Raw genomic sequence first — 8,756 nt, 5'->3', positions numbered from 1 at the left:
TGTGTTGAATGTAGAAGCCACGTCCGAAGTTCACTCTGACCTCTCTGTCTTTCTAAATGGAGGGACAGCAACTGCGTGTGTATATGTAAGCGTGTAAAAACTGGAGATAGTAAGATTAACAGCATCAGTATTTTGTCTATATCCACCATTGTACAAATTCATCTCATGTAAGCAATAACGTGGCGCACAGCGTGACGTCAAAAATGGCGGCGCACACATTTGACGTTGGGTGAAAAATAAATGTTTTGCCTCAACCACACCTAAGCGCAAAACGGAGGTTTTGAAAATCTCCACACTGGCAGGAGTTTTTAAAAGTCTCAGTTTTAAGTGATCCAAAATGGTGTTTACGTGTGGACGAAAGGTGCAAAGGCATAGAAAAAGTTGCCATTTCAAAAAAAAAAAATACCAGTGAACGTGTGACTGCAGTCAAGTGAGCCCTCACATGAGAAGTCATAGTCAAGCTAGCCGCACCCCCAGCTGCACCTGCAATCTTGTTGCCCTTTTCTTAGCATATTACTCCGTTCTAGTGATGTTCGATTCGTGAACGAATCGTTCAATACTCGAGAATCACTTTACTGACTCGTGAATCATGATTCACAAGCCCAATTGACTCACTGACTCATCCCTGTTTCTGTTAGCAAACTAATTCGCTTAGTAGAAATATATCTAACTTATAATTAAAATTGCGGGGGGGGGGGGAAAACAACAGCCAGTTTCTTAACAAAAGCATTTCTGCTCTGAACTGGAAGAAAAAACCCTGAGTAGAAGCTCACATCAAGAAAATAGCTCCTCGGTTCACAGTAGCATCGCTCTGCTAACATGCTAACGACACATTTGAGCTACTCACCCCCTCCCTTCCTGTGTTGAATCGTAAGCGTAAGCAAATCACTCAGGACTCGCTCACCCCCTCCCTCCTGTGCTGAATCATAGAACGAACGAATCAATCACTCACTCACTCACTCACTAACCCCCTCCCGCCTGTGCTGAATCGTAAGCGTAAGCGAATCACTCAGGACTCACTAACCCCCTCCCTCCTGTGCTGAATCATAGAGCGAACGAATCACTCAGGACTCACTAACCCCCTCCCTCCTGTGCTGAATCGTAAGCTTAAGCGAATCACTCAGGACTCACTCACCCCCTCCCTCCTGTGCTGAATCATAGAGCGAGCGAACGAATCACTCACTCGCTCACCCCCTCCCTCCTGTGCTGAATCATAGAGCGAGCGAACGAATCACTCACTCGCTCACCTCCTCCCTCCTGTGCTGAATCATAGAGCGAGCGAACGAACGAATCACTCACTCACTCACTCACCCCCTCCCTCCTGGCTCACAGCTTCTTCTTCTTCTTGGTTGGCAACCAATGTTAAGGCGCATTACCGCCCCCTGGCTCACAGCTCAGTGGACATTTAGATGAGAAAATATATATTTAACACATTTAAGGAAAATACTAATAAAATGAAAATAAACAAAATAAATGTTTATTAAGCAATTTTGATAGGAAATTGCTTAATTTTAGAAATGTTTTTCTCTCTTTTTTGCTCTATAAAATATTTGTTTTTTTTAATAGAATCATTCATCTTAGCAGTGGGATTTACATGAAAAGAGAAACAAATTAAGTTTGAGTGAAAATGTAAATTTTTTGCACTCTCTGGTCAACTGACTCAGTGAATCAAATGACTCAAAAAACCCGATTCACTTTGGTGAGTGACTCATTAAAACTCGATTCAGTAAAAAGAATCAAATTTACCATCACTACTCCGTTCTCAGCTCCTGTTGTGGGGGTTGATATTCAGCATCCCTCACGGGATTGTCGATGTCTGACAAATCTTCCACCTCTGAGTTGTCTCCATCAATTAACCCCAGTAACTCCATTGCTCTTGTGAGAGAATAACGCTCTGGAAAAAACATCATGAGAAAAATCAAATACAAAACTATAGAGATTTATTTATAAAACATGCTATATCTGCTTGCAGTTATCTGCAGTAGCAAACTATTGTTTTCTACCTAAATCATCCAAAAATACAATTTCATTATCACATTTTGTTTGCATATGTTGCTAACCTTAACCCACTTTTGTACATATCTGAACAAGAATCAGCCATGAAATGTGAATGAATTTTTTACCTGGTCGAAGTTCGGCTCGGGAGTTGCCATGTGAGTTTTGTGCTGTGGTCTAGACAACCCAAAATGTGATGTCTGTATATCTATGTATGCATATGCCAGGTCCTAGGAGGTTAAACCTATTTACTGCATATTCTAGCATATAATTTATTAATTTTTTTCATTTTAAAATGTTTACACTCACTTTTAAATAGATGCAAGTAAAACAGCAAAAATAAATGAAATCAGATTCAGTAGCGCAAAGTTCTGTCACTCTTAAATCTATTTTCACTTGTTTAGGAGTAAGGCCATCTGAGTTTTGCCCGGTGCCACAGCGGTCATGTCAGTGGGGGGATCCGGGGGTTTCTCTGTGAATTTCACATTACCATGCCGGCTTGCTTGGTGCTTGCTCAGATTTGAAGTTTAATTTTTTGCTGTAAAAAGTTTTCTTACCACGCAGAGTGTACAGCGTTACATTAATGTTTTCTTTACTTTTTACGGAATCAAACTTAAAGTAATGTCAGTACTTCCAAGCTTTAAATGCTCCATGGTCGCACTTTCTCCCGCACTCCATATTATCCATACTATCTGCTGTCCGCCTTCTCTTTCCTGGTGAACAGGGAATGACATACCTTCACATAGCTTCTTAATTGACAGAGGCCATTTGACATTTTAAGATATTTTCTCAAAATTGAGTTTTCTTGAAATAATTTTGACTTCCAACACGATCTTAGTGGCCACTTGGTTATGGCGTTCCATGTATACCCTGAATGCTAGCATCTTGCACCCTGCTGTTACGTGCTGGATTGTCTCAGGGGCATCTTTACACAGCCTGCACCAGGGGTCTTGCCTGGTGTAATAGACCTCAGCCTCTATGGATCTTGTTCTCAGAGCTTGTTCCTGTGCTGCCATGATTAGTGTCTCTGTGCTGTCTTTCAGCCCAGTTTTGTCCAGCGACTGGTCGAATTTCTGGATATCAGCCACCTCTATCTACCGGTGGTACATACTGTGCAGGGGCCTGTCCGTCCATGATGGTTCCTTCTCTCTTCTTCCTCCTTTTTGGGTTTCTGCTGCCTGAGGTATTCATAGAGCACGCTGTCAGTTGGGGCCATCTTCGTAATGTATTTGTGAATGTTCATTGTCTCATCCTGGACTGTGGTGCTGACACTCACCAGTCCCCGGCTTGCTTCCTTCTGCTTAGCATACAGCCTTGGGGTGCTGGACTTGGGGTGAAACCCTCCATGCATGGTAAGGAGCTTCCTTGTCTCGATGTCAGTGGTGTCTATCTCCTCCTTTGCCCAACTTATTATCCAAGAAGGGTACCTGATCACATGCAGAGCGTAGGTGTTGATAGCCCGGATCTTGCTCTTACCGTTCAGCTGACTCCTCAGGACTTGCCTGACCCTCTGCAGGTACTTGGTGGTGACAGCTTTCCCAGCGGCCTCTTCATGGTTCCCATTTCCCTTTCCTGTGTTCATATATATATGAAGACAGGATATATATATATATATATATATATATATATATATATATATATATATATATATATATATATACATACACACACACATACATACATATTATGGAATGCCGTTTAGGAAATTATTATATATATAGAATGATCTTCTGAATATATAGAACGAAACTTCAATATATATAATATATCTTCTGAATTTATAAAATGAAACTTGAATATATAGAATGATCTTCTGAATATATAAAATGAAACTTAAATATATAGAATGATCTTCTGAATATATGTCACGGAGGCGCTTGCGTCATCTAGTGTTTTCCTTGTTTGTAACTGCAAGGAATGGCACTATGAGCCAGTCTGCACGGAATCTTGTGGCTCAAATTCTAAGTAATGAGGAGCTAATAAACACCCTGGCAAATGCATGCTCTGGCCAAGCTAATATTAGTACCAGTGTACCGCATTGTACTACTGATGAAGAAATTTATTCACTGTTTCATCGTGGAAGACCAAATGCAGTGAACCTCTCCGGTCAGATAGCCCCTGGTTAACCAGCTAACGTTATGGAGAACGTGCATTCCACATCACAGGAGTCCCCCACAACGGGTCCCATCTACAATCTGAGACCTTTCACTCGAAAGGGCTCAAGGCAGAAGAGGTAAGAACTGAAATTACTAGTGTAAGGTTAGTAATTGGCCGTAGGTTTCAATTGCTAGACTAAGCTAAGTAAACAAAAATATCACAGTAAAAAACAGTGTGCAATAGACTCACAGCGTGTGATTGTGCACAACAGTTAATTTATTTAATTGTGGAAACATTCCAGCCCTGGGTTTTCTCCAAAGCCAAGCCTCGAGTTCATAACTAACTGCAGATTTCCAGTGACCAATACTTGTGAAAATATCCTTCGTATACCAGTTCATGTAGTGTACACTACTTTCAAATCAGACATGGATTTTGCAATACAGAATTCACCAGGATTTGGAAGAGCATGATGTGTATTCTCAAGGATTGCAGAACTGATGAGGATTTTGTTTTTGTTTTTCTATTTTGCAATTTTCTTGTTTCTTGTTAATGTTGTTAACCCAGCGTCAGATTATCAACCTGTCCAGAGTGCACTCTGCCTTTCATCCTGTGGTAACTGGAATAGGCTAGCAACGTGGATAAAAATAAGCAGAAGAGAATGGATGGATGCATTTGGTTTCAGTTTATACATATGAGGCATATTTTGTTTTTGGATTGTAGTTTATCTGTTTTCCTGCCTTTATGGCATGTTCTATCTCTGTTCTCTGATATGACCCATAGTAACATTAGATTATTTAGTACCCCTGCAGGGAGCAAAAGAATATGCCACAACCTCACTGTTACATAGAATTCAATTTTCTCAAATGCTTCCTGTGTCCACCTATTCCACACAATGTAAAATGTCAGTGGTAATGACATAACATACAGGTTTATCAGCCATGTTTTGTATTTCAGATACCTTTGTTTATTTTTTAAATACTATAGCTAGATGTGGTCACTGAAAGATCTGCCACCTAGAGCAACTTTTCTTTACATTTTCAAATGAGATGAGTTAAGCTTTATTTCAGTGTCCCATTTGAACATTTGTGCTTTACATTGAAATTCATATTAATTTTCACTCGATTTCTAGCTTAACTCACAGGTTTAAATAATAGTTTTTGTTAGGTTTTGGAAAAGTTTTGAAAAGTGTTATAGTAACCCTAATAAAAAAATATTTAAAGGGGGGCTGACGGTATCTCCAACACTGCCAGCAAATTGTCTATAAATGTGACAGACATGAAATATATAATAGTATATAGCTGAAATATGAACATTATATCATCATCGCACTATATGACATTGCATTCTTATCAAATAATGATACTACTACTACTACTAATAATAATAATAATGATGATAACTGTTAAACATAACCTGGTTTACATTCTTTAGGGAATGTTTAAGGATTTTGTTTACTTGATTAGACAGGCTAATTGTATTTTGTTTGTTTTTTTCCTTTCCCTTTCTTTTCTTTCCTTTTCTTTTCTTTGTTTTTTTAAGGTCAGTGTTGCCCTGTTACTACAGAATACTCTTTTCTTCTTCTGGGTACTGGAAATACACAAATAAAGTGTTCTGTGTTCCTACCTTTTATGTGTCTTCCCCCCCCCCCCCCCAAATATCAGCCTGTAAGAGTTTAAATAAAAACATTTCTCTGTTTGATAGTTAAAAATGTATAACAGGTGTTTTATTTAATAAAAGAATCAAAATTCATGTTTATTAACAGATAAGTTAGTACATCATACCATGATATGTAACATATAGTGTGACATTTTTTTTACTGTGACAAGTATGGTTTGTCATGAAAGAAAAGTATATTTTAAACACTTTATTTGACTACTTTTATGATTTAAATGGCACAAAGGAATATGAAGATAAAACCAGTCTTATCAACCTTTACCTAAATAATAGCCTTGGAACGTTTTCAATATTGTGATATTTCACAATTTTTAGTGTCTGGCACCAAAAAAAACCATTTTCTAATGAACACAACCAAATTTACTAATAACCGAAGCATCTGGCATGCATAATCAGAAGATCATTCTATATATTGAAGTTTCATTTTATATATTCAGAAGATCATTCTATATATTCAAGTTTCGTTCTATATATTCAGAAGATCATTCTATATATTCAAGTTTCGTTCTATATATTCAAGTTTCGTTCAATATATTCAGACTTTGATTGTAATATATATATAATATTTTCCTAAACGGCGATTAATGTATCAAGTTTAAGGTAAGAGCAGAGGTCACTTAATGTTTAGAAAAAGGTCAGAGAAGCTGCTCATGGTGACGGTTGTCAGGTTTTGTATTGTTGATTATCATTTATGCTTAGAAATATCTACTTATATATGCTTAGAGTTTTATAATTAGTTTTAGATTGGTAGAGGTTTGATCCTTAATAGTCTGCAAACTTTGTGTGCATTCCAGAGCACTCTGGGAGCATGGGAGAGGTCGTACCTTCTCTTATTGTTTTATGGTAGGATAAACGTATCTATATCTGTTTTAGTCTAAGTGCCCTTTGTTTAGATGAACTGCTGGACTTCCAGACCAGCAGGTTTATGGAAGTCATTTATAGGGTCACACTTTGACCCCACACACACACACACACACACACACACTTACACAACGCACAGGCAAGGTACTCTTTGTTTGTATGTAGACGTCATATGTTAATGAACCTATGTATATTCATGTAACCTCAATAAAAGAGCAGTGTTACGGGGGAGCGGACGAGAGCAACTGGGGTCAAGCGAAGGAACGGCGTTTGTCTGGTTCTCTCCCGTGCACGAGAAACATGAAGAACTTTGCCTACTTGTGTCTTGTTTTGCTGTGTAGCAAATTGTCCTTAACGTTCCAGCGAATAGGTTTACGCTACAAACCTATCAACAGTCTAGCCATGTGAATATCAAGCTAAGAAAGAAATAAGTAGTGCTAAGTTTCCAAATACACCAGTTTGTCCACTTGCGGGCCAAAGTGGTATGTTTGTTTATATTTCGTGAATTGTATATTGTAAAATGTTTTAATGTTGAAATATAATTTTATTGTACATTTGTGTTCACCTGTTCTACACTGTACCTGTGTACATTAAGAGGAGCATAGTAAACATCAGTAAAGATGAACACTCGTGTCTCTCGTGTAGTTTGCTCTATTGAGTGATTTGTGACTCTGTGTCTGTTATTGCTCAAGACGAGGCTCTCCAAGGCTGTCCTATAAGGTTAGGGGACTGGAACAAAGTAAGACTGCCTCCAATGTGTGGCTTTCTCTTGTAAGCCTTTCTGTTGTTTTGTATATATTTCTCTTTTTTGTTATTATTCCTTTTGTCTTAGTATTTGTATTTTATTCCTGCACAGTTTGTGTAGAGCGCCCATAATTCCATTGTACGTGTACAATGACAATAAAGATCTATTCTATTCTATTCTATTTGCACTGCCAATCATAGAACACTAAGAGTGGACTCGTGCAGCAGAGCAGGATGGTGGGGATGTGTCTGAATGCTGTAAATAGAAAATTATTAGACACAAAAAAACAAAAAGTAAGAGAAATGTAGGCATAAAAAGCAAAATATCCTGCGGTTTCTTTTCTTGCTCACCCGAGGGCCACAGTCAATAAGGCCACTGCATAATTTGAGTCAGGAGAGACAAGATCCGTTAGTGTAAGCCTAACCGCTGCCCCTGGCTGCGTTGTGGAAGAAATGTAGAGCTACACTTAGTCATGGAAAGACCCTTGTTCTGTTACAGGGAACCTAAAATGAAATGTAAAATGTACAAATATACACGTGTCCTCATGAAAAATTAAGCCACCGCCAATCAGGGCTTGGACAATTTGTATCTTTACATTGCAGCTCTGAGTGAAGATATAAGGATTCTGTAGGTCTGCTTTAAAAATCAATAGTGGCAGTAAAATTGTGGTTCATCACAGCAATAAATCCCCAGTTCACTTGTGAGGAAACAGATCATGTCTCAGCTGTTCATGACTCCACAAGTTTGAGCCATTCCCCTTCACCATTAGGTGAGGTAGTTGTTATTTGATACTATTGCCATTCTCTACGTTTTATGTGCAGCCCTTGCAAAATACTAGTCACACTTACTAGAGCTGCAAAGTTAACTTCAACAATGTTTAATCTAAATTTACCATAATGTTACTTCTCTACTATTGAGAAAAATGTTGTAAAGGTTCAAAAATCTGTCCCTACAAAAAATGCTAAATAATAATGATTTTGTTTCTGACAAACAAGTAATCACAATTATGACTTCTTTAATTTTTTGGACATAATCAAGCAGCCGTAATACTTAGCACTTCATAAACTGTGATGTTGGACTTATTATTCTCTTTAAGATGCAACCAGTGAGTTATCAAAAAAACATTCTGTTCCCTGCTGATCTCAGCGTTGTTTTGTATATATGTGTGTGTGTGTGAGTGAGTAACATAACACCTTGGAGTAAAGCTAATAATTAAGTTATTTATTTATGAAATTTTAAGTTGACTTGCTGGGAATTAAATGTAACTCCCTGTACCACAAAGTAACAGTGGGAGGTTTATCCTTAACCTTAATAAGAATACATTTCCGAGCTAACAGCAATAGTTTATCACATAGTTTACGCTGCAAGCAAGTTAATTTTAATT

This window comes from Perissodus microlepis, chromosome 14 (genome assembly GCF_051167445.1).
Source record: "Perissodus microlepis isolate ML-2025 ecotype Zambia chromosome 14, ASM5116744v1, whole genome shotgun sequence".
Lineage (NCBI taxonomy): Eukaryota > Metazoa > Chordata > Actinopteri > Cichliformes > Cichlidae > Perissodus > Perissodus microlepis.
This window is presented reverse-complemented; position numbering follows the sequence as displayed.